General features: G+C 40.4%; 1 pseudogene; it reads right to left on the reverse strand.

The window, feature by feature from the left end:
- LOC109832131 lies at positions 5,942-7,351 on the reverse strand (annotated as a pseudogene).

Raw genomic sequence — 14,094 nt, forward strand, 5'->3', positions numbered from 1 at the left:
TACCCCGAAGGGCCATGCCCTCTTGGGCAAATCAACACGGGCTGATATGAAGCAAGTCCAAGCAATGCTTAAACTTGCTACCTGTGACCACCTTGGTTAACACGTCTGCGGGATTGTCATTCGTATGCACCTTCATGAGAGAAATATCACCTTCCTCTATGACGTCCCGCACAAAATGATACCTGACATCGATATGCTTGGTACGAGCATGATGAACTTGATTCTTCGCCAAGTGAATCGCACTTTGACTGTCGCACCACAAGTTCACGTTCTCCTGCTCAATCCCCAAATCGTCTAGAAGACCCCACAACCACAATGCTTCCTTCACTCCCTCCGCCATGGCCATATACTCGGCCTCTGTAGTAGAAAGTGCCACTGTAGCCTGCAACATCGATCGCCAACTAACTGGAGCTCCATGTATCCTGAATACATAACCAGTAGTAGATCGCATTCTATCTAGATCTCCCGCATAATCCGAGTCAACAAACCCATCAATCTGACACATATCTCCACCAAAACACAGACCTGTATCCGCAGTACCCTTTAAGTACCTCAGGACCCATTTCACCGCTTCCCAGTGCGCCTTTCCCGGATTCGTCATGAACCTGCTAACCACACTAACCGCCTGTGAAATATCTGGACGTGTACACACCATTGCGTACATTAAACTGCCAACTGCACTAGCATAAGGAACACGCTCCATGTGTGCCTTATCTTCCGCTGTAGTGGGAGATTGTTTACCTGAAAGCCTAAAGTGTGGAGCCAATGGAGTCGCCACCGACTTAGCACTTTGCATCCCGAACCTCGCGATCACCCGCTCTATATAGCCCTTCTGACTCAAGAACAATCGTCGATTCGCCCGCTCTCTCCTAATCTCCATACCCAGTATTTTCCTAGCAGCGCCCATGTCCTTCATCTCAAACTCTTTACCAAGTTGAGATTTTAGCCTATCTATCTCCACCTTGCTCTTTGAAGCAATAAGCATGTCATCCACATACAAAAGGAGATAAATATAATCACCTCCACGAAGCTTCCGAATGTAAACACAGCAATCGTAATCACTTCGGGAAAACCCATGCTTCAGCATGAAGGAGTCAAATCGCTTGTACCACTGCCGAGGAGATTGCTTTAGTCCATAGAGTGACTTCCTCAAGCGACATACATGATGCTCCTTATCCTCAACCTTGTAGCCCTCAGGTTGATGCATGTAGATCTCTTCATCCAAGTCTCCGTGCAAGAAGGCCGTTTTAACATCGAGTTGTTCCAGCTCAAGATCACCATGAGCAACAATACTCAATAGCACCCGAATAGAAGTGTGTTTCACCACCGGAGAAAAGATCTCATTGTAATCCACACCCTCTCTTTGTGCAAACCCTTTAGCCACTAGCCTCGCCTTGTACCTTGTACCACCGAGCTCTGAAGAATCTTCCTTTCTCTTATACACCCACTTACAACCAATAGCTTTTCTTCCCACGGGCAATGAGACCGCCTCCCATGTTTGATTTTTCCGAAGAGATTCCATCTCCTCCTCCATCGCAGCCAACCAACTCTCACTATCCTTGTCCCGAATAGCTTCCTTGAAGGAGACCGGCTCATCTTCCTCTACCGAGAGTGCGTATTCCACCAAATTAACATGCCCATAGTGCTTCAGGGGTTGATCAGCCCCCAGCTTCTGTACCTGCTTGTATACTCGCTTTGGCCTAGTGGAAGCCAAAGTATCCTCGAGCTGCTGTTGTTGTAGTGCCTGTGTATTCTCCTGCTAAACCTCCTCCTGCTCAAGCTCATCATCTACCTGCTTTTTTACTTGGGTTGACCAGCCCCCAGCTTCTGTACCTGCTTGTATGCTCGCTTTGGCCTAGTGGAAGCCAAGCTATCCTCGAGCTGCTGTTGTTGTAGTGCATGTATATTCTCCTGCCGAACCTCCTCCTGCTCAAGCTCATCATCTACCAGATTTTCCACTTGAACATGACTAGAACCTGGTTGGTCCTTAGGTTCTATCTCAATAACCTGGGACTTTGAAGTCCCAACAGTCCCAACACCATCATCCTTAGGCGCCCTAGTAATCATGGATTTTTCATCAAAGGTAACGTCCCTGCTGATCACGAACTTTAAATCTTCTGTACACCAAAGACGGTAGCCTTTTACACCCTTTGCATACCCCAAGAATATCGCCTTCTTGGCCCTCGCGTCAAGCTTTCCCTCGTTGACGTGATAATAGGCGGTACATCCAAAAATTCTGAGGCTCTCGTAATCTGCATGTTCCCCTGACCACACCCTATAGGGTGTATCACCATCTAGTGTAGAATGTGGAGAACGGTTCACAATATAACATGCTGTAGCCACCGCTTCTGCCCACCATTCGTTGCCCAATCCAGCATAAGATCGCATACTCATTGCCTTCTCCCGCAATGTTCGGTTCAGTCTCTCCGCGACCCCGTTCTGCTGTGGTGTTGACCTGACTGTCCAGTGTCGAACAATGCCCTCCTGATCACAGAACTTCTTGAAAGCACCATCTGTATACTCTGTACCGTTGTCAGATCTTAGTGTCTTCAATTTCTTGCCCGTCCTGTTCTCAACCATTGCTTTCCACTTCTTGAATGTCTCGAATACCTCATTCTTATGCTTAAGAAAATAAATCCAAGCATACCTAGAGTAATCATCTATGAACGAGACAAAATACCTGGAACCACCCTTGGAAGTTGTCTGAGCCGGACCCCAAACATCCGTGTGCACATAATCTAGTATACCTCTGCTCTTGTGATTGCTTTTCAAGAATTGGACCCTGTGCGCCTTTCCGTACACACAATCCTCGCAAAAATCCATGCAAGGTTTCTTCAGATTCTTCAGCAAACCCTCCTTACCAAGCAGAACTAGACCCTTCTCTGACATGTGCCCAAGCCGCCTATGCCATAACCGGGTGTGCTCACATGGGTCTCCACCACTTCCATCAGTTCCAACCGCTGCATCTCCTGTCACCGTCGTACCCGAGAGAGTATATAGATTACCGTGACGAACACCCTTCATCACTGTTAGGGAACCTCGAACAACCTTCTTTACTCCGTTCTCTGTAATAATCTTACAGCCACCGGAGTCTAATGCACCCACTGAGATAAGATTCTTCCGCAAGTCGGGAACGTGCCGCACGTCCGTTAGGGTTCTGACCACTCCATCATGCATCTTGATTTTTATATCACCGAGCCCCACCGTTTTACAAGCATGGTTATTCCCCAGCAATACAGTTCCACCATCAATGCTCCTATAGGTAGTAAACCACTTCCTATTTGGGCACATGTGATAAGAGCAGCCCGAATCAAGTATCCACGTACCGGAGATATCTTCGTCACCCGTAACAACATAGCATTCTTTCTCGCTCCCTTCCTCCGATGCGTAACTCGCCTCTTCCTTGCCTTCTCTTCTCTCGGTCTTGTTGTTGTTCTTTTTCCCACCTACTCTCTTGTTTGGACAGTCGACCTTGAAATGCCCAACTTCACCGCATTTGAAGCACACTCTTCCCGCAAGAGGTCTCGATTTAGATCTAGACTTTCCTCCCTTTCCTTTTCCTCGCTCATTGCTCCTTCCTCCAGCAAACAATCCATGCGCTTGTTCTTTGTTACCACCAGTAGTCATGTCACCGGTTGCAATCTTTCGAAGGTCATCCGCTAGAAGCGCCGTTCTAGTCTCATCCATCGTCAAATTGTCTCCCACAAGCATCAATGTTTGCACCAGGTTCTCATAAGACTTCGGCAGAGATAGAAGTAATAGAAGAGCCTGATCCTCATCTTCTACAGTCACATCGATGTCCTTCAGATCCGATATAATCCTATCGAACTTGTTGATATATTCCCGGATTGATGAGCCCTCCTCCATCTTGCAAGTATACAATTTGGATTTCAAATAGATCCGGTTTGTTAGACTCTTCGTCATGAAGGTGCTTTCTAACTTCAACCACACGCCCGCAGCCGTTTCCTCTCCATCTACCAAGAAAGCTATACCCCTTTCAAGGCAAAGGATAATCGACGCCCGTGCTTCCAGATCCAGCTCCTCTCAATCCTCATTAGACATATCCTTGTGCTTCTTCTCTTTTCCCGCCAAAGCTTTGTGCAATTTCTGCGAAATCAACGTGTTCTTCATCTGCATCCTCCAATAGGAAAAATCATTCTTCCCATTGAATTTTTCAATCTCGTATTTTCCAACTTTAACTGTTTTACTTGTTGACGCCATTCTCCGCTTGTATTAATAAATCCGCTTCTCTCAGGAAATTTCTGAATAACAGCTCTGATACCAATTGTTGGGCGCAGAGTCACGCCCACCGCCGCGGAAGCGATATGTCCTGAGAGAGAGCCCTGGCTTTTGTTGTCACAAAAGCACAAGTCAACCTCGATATCTGTGTTTCGCGAAGGATACCCATACTCAGTAGAGAAATATCTCAGCGAAGTGAGATATCCACTCTTCCTCTCATCAGCGCAAGACCGAATTTTGAGGGATCCTACAAGCAATAGCCAACAACCCAGAAAACAGTAAATACACGAGATTTACGTGGTTCGGTAAACTTGCCTACGTCCACGGGAGGGGTGAGGGGAGATTCTACTATAAGGAGAACACCGACGACTTGTACAATCCACAAGCTCGTCTCAAAGAAAAATAGATCTGATTTTTACCCAAAAGAAATAAACCTCTCTTTTGTAGAATCTCTCTTTTTCTCTCCTCTCAAGATCTCTCTCTCTCTCTCTCTCTTTTTCTTCCTCTGCACAGCCGCCAAAAGAAAGCCTCTACCTTTGTAAGCCACTGTTCCTTGCTGCAATTTAACCCCCTGCACTTTAGCCGCAATTTCCTCACGTCGCTGCAGCCGAGAAAAGAACTTCCCCACACGTGAAACCCTAGGGACCAATAGCTATTTATAATAGCTTGTGGGCTGTTGAAGAAACCCGCTGGATTCGGACTTGGGATTGGCCAGGGACTCCACTCCTTATCTCCTCACATGGTTTTTACCCGCTAGCTTTTACCCGTTCACAAATCTTGAGATGCCAAGCTATATCTAACGATGTGGCCCTTACCCATTCACGTGCCTACAACCGTGTTCACACAAACTGTATTCATTGTGTAAAAAATTTAGTTGGATACATGCATATTTACTTGTACGCTACGTATCACGAACAGAGCACAATATTCCTCAGCCTCTTCTTCCATTCTCTACCATCCAACCACAAATCTCCTTCGTGATAACACCACATGTTCATTGGAATAGGGCTTAGATTGAATATTCCTTTAGGTCCCGTTTGGCAAAAGGGCTAAGAAAGAGGGATTAAGGAGAAGGATTAACATAGTTAGCTCATTCGATAATCTGAAGGACTAAATTATTAACCCGTTATAAATTTTTTATTTTAATCCTTATGATCATTTGTACTGTTTGGGAATAACAAGGATTTTGACTATTTTCTTTATAATTAAAAGGGTTAAACTTTTAATCCTTCTAAATAAGAGTATTAGTAAACCCCTTATTTTGAGGGGTTAACTCATTTTAATCCCTCTAGAGGGGTTAACTTAACCCCTTATTTTGAGGGGTTAACTCATTTTAATCCCTCTAGAGGGGTTAACTTAACCCTTCTATATTTTTTATGTTTGACAAATTATGGAGGGTTAACTCACTTTAACCCTTATATAGATTTTTTGTGTTTGGCGGGTTAAGAAAAGGTTAAGTCTCCCTAACCCTTCACTTAACCATTTACCAAACGGTACCTTATGGAACAAAAATTTGAAGGATAATATTGCTAAAAAAATAAAAAGTTGCAACGCAAAAAGAAAAGAGATTGCATATTAATGTTAAGAGAAACCAATAATAATAAAAAAAATTCAAAATAAAGAAGAAGCATTTTGAGAAGGAGAGAGGCACTTCAAGACAAATATACAACATTCCTCTCCTCCACTCGACGTTCATGTGTCAATCATTAATTCCCCATCCCTATTAAAATCTCATACCACGTACATCCCAACCAAATCCCATCCCATTCATTCCTATCTGTCCTTAATTTTACCTCATTTCCAAATTCCAAAACCCTTTTTGTCTCTACTCCTCAACTCCACAAGGGACCCAAGCCGTAGTAAACACAGAGCTATGCCCTTTCCATGTAAGTACCAGCATCTCCTCCTCCTTCTTCATCCCCCATCCACTCGCATGCTCATCAAGAATACCCTTCACTTCCCTCACCGTCTCCTCCCCGAACGCCACGCTCGCGAACCGGGAATTCCTCATTCTCTGCCCGACTCGAACACCTGACTCCGACCCCTCTATCCGCTGCTCCCCTTCGTACCCTATCACATTCTCAATCTTCTGCCCGATATCCGCTTCGTACTCGGCTCTCTGCAGACTGTCCTTCGGCAAGAAGGTCTCGAGAGCATCAAAGGGGATCCAGAGGTAGTTGAAACAAGCCATGATTCTTGAAGTCAGGCTTGGGGAGTCCAAGTCTGCGTCCTCGTCGCTTATGGTGACGATGTTGGGGTCGAGTCCGTGGATCGACTCCAAGAAGCTGTCTTTGGTTTCAGACTGTAGGAAACGAAGCCAGCTTTGACAGTTGACGACCACTGCTTCGTCGTCGTGGATGTCCAATGAAATCGGATCAAATAGCTCAGAAGACATTTCTTGGTCAAAACTGGGGTTAGGGTTTTTAGACTTGGCTATATGCAATTCAAAGGACAGATTCCTCGACCGTGCGAAATTCGCTAACCTATACCCGATATTTTCCATTGTGACGGTTAAAATCGGGGGAGTTGGTGGCCGAACACCCGGCACAGTGATTCTTAGCTGCACCGGCGGGCCTTCAGGCCGCTTCGCCAGCGCATCAATCAGCGTCGGCCACTGCATACAATGAGTGATCCCAAAATCAATTATGTGAATCTTGGACCGTCCTTGGACCGCTCGTAGGATCGCCCCGTTCGATGCGGTGAAACCCGAAACGATTGCCAAGCGAAGTGAGATCGATATATCCAGCGAGCTCGGTCACCGTCATCGGTCAACGGGCCGACCGAGCTTTGCTGTGGAGGCGAAAGGACTGTGGTTGTAAGGGCAGATACGAGCCGCTCGAGCAATTAGCGCTTTGAGGAAACAAGAAGCGAGGCGTTGGTTTAGGGTCGCCGTTGAGGGCGGCAACGTTGTTGAGAGCCCACATGACTGTGTGAGCTATGGTTGTATCGTTGCTCTCAGAGCGGCGGCGCAGTGGAGGAGGAGCCTCTCGATGCAGGAGGCGTCGAGGGTGCCAACAGCGACAAAGCTGGTGAGGGATGATGGAGGGCAGTGTTGGAGGAGGCTTGCGTTAGGGAGGGATGTGGTTGTGGAACCTTTGAATTCAGACTTCATCTTTTTGAGGGAGATTTGGCCGGCGGGGGGTGGGGGGCCGAGCGAGAGGGAGGGAGAGAGGGAGGGAGGGAGGTTAGGGTTTTGGAGATGAAGAGTGATTGGTTAGCTAGAGATTCACGTGCATGGGAGTGTGGGTGTGTGATAAGGGAGGCGTACACATGGCAGATGAAGATTGGTTGAGAGGGGGTTGGGGTTCTATCCTTTGAGGAGAAGTATGGGGTTGCAAATTAAACTTGCAGAGGCCGGGTTTGGAGTTCTCCAATGAAAGAGATACGGTGGGATTTTAAGGGGATTAGGGAGAGCGATATTATGAGAACCTTTTTCTTTCTCCTTTTGCTTTTTCTTCCACTTTCTTTCTTTGGTTGGAGTCTATGGATTTTTGGTACCAGGAAAGGTCAAGCAACCGTTTGGTAGAAAAGGAACGTTTGTGTTTGGGAAGAAGTGACGAAATCAGTAACCTGGTTTTGGATTTCTTTTATTCCTCTCGTGTTTGTCCTTTTCTGATGTTGAGAAATGCTTTGGCATGCGAGAATGCTCGGGCGGGGAGTCCATCTCTCGAGCGTATGATGAATTTTGTCAGGTTATCTTCTGAAAAGTTTGTCATTTTATCCGGTAGTATAATTGACTATGTAATCGATTAGTACCATACTCTCAAGCAAACGTAATTCAAGTTAACCCAACCCGTTGTATGCTCACCAGTTCGAGACCTTTAGGCTTCCACGCTGATCGCCCATTCACGTGGGGATGAGCCCCTGATAGCAAGGGTAGCTCTCTTCAGAAGGTGAGAACCTGAGGGATTCGAACCAGAGCCGCTGGCGGATTCCAAAGGAGTTAATGTTGGGAGAGCTGACCGGGTTTCCCTTGTCACAAAAAAAAACATAATTCAAGTTATTATATAGTACTAACTATAAATTGTGTTTTTATATATAGATGAATCTTAAAATTAGAAAGTAATTATTACCGAGCGAGTCTAATAAAAAGTGCCAACAAGAACGCAGTGAAACATTTAGTACAATATTGAAGAATCTTAGATCAACAGGATAAACTAGAGAAGATGATTGCGTGTTCTACCTTACACGAAACTCAAATAAGGTAGTATATTTAATTGGTTCTCGTATGTGTATATCCAAAGCTTAATAGTTTTGTCCAAAAATAGAGGAAAACCCACGAACGAAGAATAATAAGAAGACAGAAAGAAAGATGAAATAAAGTAAGAAATGCTATAGCTATAAGGTGGATAAATTTAAGCTAATGTTTGGTATCAATTGGTAAATTTGATACCATGGTGTTTTACTTGTTTTCCATGGTGTTTTTGCCGAAAACAAAACACAATGCGTTTAGAAACCATGATGTTTTTTAAACTAAATTATCCTCAAACAAAAAACACAATACTTATTTAAAAACACATTTTAGGTGTTTTAAGTTTGATGTTTTGGTTTGAGTTTGAGAATGTGTTAATATAATATCGAACATAATATATTAAATGTAATTAATATAGAGTTATTATCAACATGCTTATTATATTATACTATATACTATACTATATTATAGTTAATTTAATATATTAGTAATATTTATTAAATATATAAAAATATAATAAATAAAATATTTTATATAATAATATAATAATATATTAAATACCAATATTTAATATGTTAATAATGTATTATATAATAAATAAATAATAATAAAATATAAATAAATAATAAAAATAATAAAAAGTTATTGATAATAAATAATAATATAATAATAATAATAATAATAATATAATATACTATACAATACTATCATTGCTATAATATGATTAAATTTTTAATTAATAATTATAAAATAATATATAATAGTAACATATTTAATAATAAAATAACAATATAATAATAATATTATAATAACATATTGTACAGTAAATATAAATTTTATAAGTCAAATAATTTTAATCCTAACAATTATATAAAAGAATAAATATGAGTAAAGTTTTTTTTGATTTTTAGTATTAAATAATATTTATAATATCATAATTACTAATATATTATTAAAGTACTATTAATAATTCTTACATATTAAAACTATAATATATTATATAATATTAAATATGTATAATATATAATTTATAATAACATACTAGTAAACATAATATATAACATTATTAATAATTATATATATTATATATTAATAATAGTATAATATTATATTAATAATAAATAACATTATTATAAAAAATATAATGATAATATACAACAATAACAAATTGATATACCAAAATAATTAAATATATAATTATTGTAATGATTATAATATAATAATAAATATAATAATAAATATAATATAATATAACTCATTAAAGTATAATATAATATTATAATACATTATACAATATTATATTGCATTACATTTAATACTTATAATACTATAATAATGTAAACTAAATATTATAATATTTTATTTATAATATATTTTATTATAATTATTATATAATATATTAATAATATGTTTAATAGTAATGTTATAATGGGTCAAACTAGCGTTGACCAAAAATACTTAACATGATGTTTTAAAAATATTTTAATAAAAAAAGACAACACTATTGTGTTTTTTTTACAAAAACACAACAAGAAAAACATCATGGTATCAAAACGAAACCATAGTAATTAGTTTTTGTTTGATTATTGCATGAGCTTACGTTTCAAGTTATTTTGCAAATATGCATTAACTCGTCGGATTCAGATCCTCTCAAATTAGATGGTAATTAAAAATTATCCAATCACATCAATTTCCATCGTGAATTCTAATTTTAAGGGATAAGATGAGATAACATAGGTTACCACTAATACCTTGAAAACCACTATCATTTTGAAAGTCGCAGTTGTGAAAACAACTTTTGTAACGGTGGAAATACATGACATCATCTTATCCCTTGAAATTAAAATACATAGTGAGGACTGGGGTAGTTAAACAATCTCAAATTATCACATATTTGAAGGGGATCTGAATTCTCAGTTACGTAGTTACTTACGCAACAATTAAAAGTACACAAATGAATTATATTTTGATCCTACGAGAAAGTGCGATATATTCTTTCTCATGAACTATATCTAGAGTTCATAAGTAAGCTCCATTTATTTGTATTTTATAAATACCTAGTTTTTAAACATGTCATATCTTTAATCATTGCATTTGGGAAGGTGGATGTTCTCTGTAAAGTTAATATTCATGCAAATTAATAAGCATTTAAAATGGAAAATAATAGCTTCTCAAGATACCCGTGGAATGTCCTGCACCCCTCAAACCGTAATAATTTTCGAAGTGCACCTTGTAAGAGGACTTTTATGTAAAAATTATTAGGGGTTCTATTAGTAAAAAACTCTTATTAATACCCAAAGCTCTACCCAACTCCTCCTTTATTTCCGTCAGCCTCCTCTCCTCCTTCTCGTCTCTGTTCCGCCGCTCACAAAAAAAAACCCAGAGAGAATCTGATTCGTCGGAGACACCGCTCTGTTCCGTCGTCTCTATTCCGTCAGCCTCCAACTCCTCCTTCCCGTCTCTGCTCCCATCCTTCGGACCACCCCGCTGACTCCTCCTCCGACAGTCCGATCCAGTCACCCAAAAGACGGAGAGAATCTGAATCGACTTATCGACGCCGACGGTCGATCGGTCCATCAAAGAAACACAATCATGTAATTTTTTTTAAATAAATAATTTTAGGGTTTTTTTGGACGGAAATTTGGGGTTTTGATGTTTTGCAATAAAATTAAGATTTCTGATTTTGAATCTTGGCTGAATATTAGTTGTTGAATTAGGGGTTATGATGTTTGGGTGGTTTCGTCTAGATTTTTGTTTTGAAACTAGAAATTAGATTTGATTTAGCTATTTGGGTGGCATAGTTATGCCTTCTGACTAGTTTCTCACGGTCTTCATAAGTTTAAAAGAAGCTTATCAAAGTTGAAAGATAGAAAGAGGAAATAATGTTTGCTTGTTAAAAAGTTCATCTCCTTCTAGTCATCTAAAACTCGAAAATCCTAATGGACGATAATATGATATATTTCTATTTGGTTTTAATTATAATCTCAATTTAACTTTGATTTGATGACATCCATATTATTGGATTGCTATCTAGATTAATTGTTTGATTGTTTTAATAATAATGATATTGCTAAGTCTTCGTTCCGGCATCAGTTTAGTTGATTGTTGTGATTTCATATATGTTATCTTCGCACTACCATGTCACATGATTGATTGAATGAATTGACAATGATATCAATTGAAAATAAATACTTCGAGAAACTCGAGTATGATGACTTAATTGAAGAATTCACTTCAAAATTTTTAGGAGAAGTGTTTTTCTTTGAATTAAATTGTAGCGCAAATGTAATTTTTTCTTATATGAATATTGATTTTGCAAGAGAATATTATCAGTTTGAGCCTGATATAATACGCTAAATAGTATTATATGTATTCATTTTTATCGTTATTGTTCGTAACAAATTTTTAATATAAGGGGCAACCAAAATTGGATTGGGCTAGGGCAACCCAAACCTCGGGGCCGGACCAGCTTCAGGCATTCGTCATTCTATTCTTCCTACAGAAAATTAGAGAAAATTGCTTTAGATAGTGATAATTAAATTTATGAAGAAACCGCGATGAATTTTGATCAGAACAGGTTTTGGATAGTGTAGGAGTCTGTTTGGGTGCTGCGCGGTCGACCGCTGCGCAAAGCCGATCGACCGCGATCGTGCACGGATCCAGGGTTTGTGCCTGGACTTGGCGCGGTCGATCGCCGCAGTTGACCACGAGACCCTGTAGGACTTTTTGGTCTTTGTCGCTGGATCGCTGTCGACCGTGAGCTTTGGGCGGTCGACCGCCAATCGGGTCAGGGTCCAGTTTGAGTTTCCTGTTCAGTTTGGGTTTGGTGTTTGCTATAAATACCAACATACGAATTAGGGTTTTTTTTGGCTTGGATTGGAGATTGGTTTGGGAAAATTTGGAGCATAGAATAATGAGAGTTTTTCTGAGCAATTGTTTGAGGGTTTATTTGGAGAGATTAAGAGATTTGTTGGTGAGATTAGTTGATTAGTTTGAGCATTTTGTAATCTCAGTTTGTACTCTTCTTCTCTATTAGTCAAAACCCAATCCCCTTCTTTCCTCGTGGACGTAGGCAATTTGCCGAACCACGTAAAACTATTGTGTTTGGATTTGTGCCGTTATTTTGATTTGTTTGGTCTTTATCTCGACATTTGTTTGATTTGGTTCTCGAAGCACGCACGTTTGGTTGTCTCGCTTTCGCGCCGCACACAACAATTGATATCAGAGCTCCAGATTCCAGATCTAGGGTTTTGTCTTGGTTGGAGGAATAGATCAATTTGGAAGTTCGGCTAGGGCTTCGTTTGGTGAGAAATATAGGATCTTTTTGGTAAAGACTCTATCTTTTTTAGTTTGGATCTATTCTTCGTTTGTTTCACATTGGTTTGTTGGCGTTTGGGCTATTTGGAGGAGCAGATCGCTTTTGGAGGCTCTTCGAGGGCTTCATTTAGAGATAATTGTGAGATTTTTCCTATTTGTGGATCTCGTTGTCGTCGTGCGAGGTGAGATCGTTTGAAGACTCTTGTTAGGGTTTCAATTGGCGGTAAAATTATCTCCTTTATCAGTTTGGATCTATTCTTCATTTGTTGGTACTTTGAGATAGTTAGCCGAGATAGAAGGATTTGAGGCTGGGTTATTTGTTTATTGATACGGTGCATTGGATTATTGAGAAGTGCCTTGACCTGCATATTGAAGTCCTTTGAGTACGTTGGTATGAGCAAGGAGACCGAGGTGGAGTGTGGCACTTCTATTTGATGATTGAGGGGTCTTCTATTTGGTGTTCATTCAGGCATTTAGGGGCCTTCCAAGGAGGCATCATTGGTAGGTAAATTAGTATTTTGGTTTCCTATGTTGGGAATTGTACTAGATATTTGTGGGTTGTAACCAAGTCCCGTTGGTTTTGAAGTCCTAATAGTCAACAACAGTTGAAGAAGTGTATTAGCAGAAGGTAAAGGTGCTTTATTCTGATTTTAGTGGGAGGTATAAGAGGGACCTATTTTTGTATTTGTACCGAGCTCATGGCAGTTTGAGACACTTTATTGGAGAGGAAACATTGGGGTGATGAGATGAGATGACAGTTTCGATGGGTCGTTCCTTTTTGGAGGGGGATCGGCGTTGGTTGTCGAACATTGGTTTAGTTTTGGAGGTTCGACATATTTGGGTCATCTTAGTCATAGGTCACCGACTGCTGCATTAGGAGTTATTGGATCTGGTGGAGCTGCTTCAGATTTTGGTTGGCGTCGGATATTTGGTTACCCAGCATTTGGTCACATCGAGGATGTGAGATTTGATCCGATTGCGTGTTTGTGATTCAGAGGCTTATTTGATTATCAGTTGGGAGCTTCTGATTTTGTTATGAGCAGGTATGTCACATTGGACTCTCGGCAGGTAGAGAGTGTTAATCAGGTCGTTTGGATATCGCAACAGGTGGAGGGTGATGCTACTCCATGTTGGGTGGAGTTTACTCCACATACTCCAGATCATACTGTATCGTTTGGGATTCCAGCTGAGGTGACACAGATTGTGGATTATTTGGATTTGGATGCAGATGATATTGATGAAGAGTTGCAGACTTTTCAATTTGTTTGAGGGTCTTTGGAGGCCGTTTGGGTGAACTACGTGAATGCTTGATTCCTTGGGCAAGAGGATACGTAGGCAGTGTTTAT

The sequence above is a fragment of the Asparagus officinalis genome, chromosome 3, assembly GCF_001876935.1.
Source record: "Asparagus officinalis chromosome 3, Aspof.V1, whole genome shotgun sequence".
NCBI lineage: Eukaryota > Viridiplantae > Streptophyta > Magnoliopsida > Asparagales > Asparagaceae > Asparagus > Asparagus officinalis.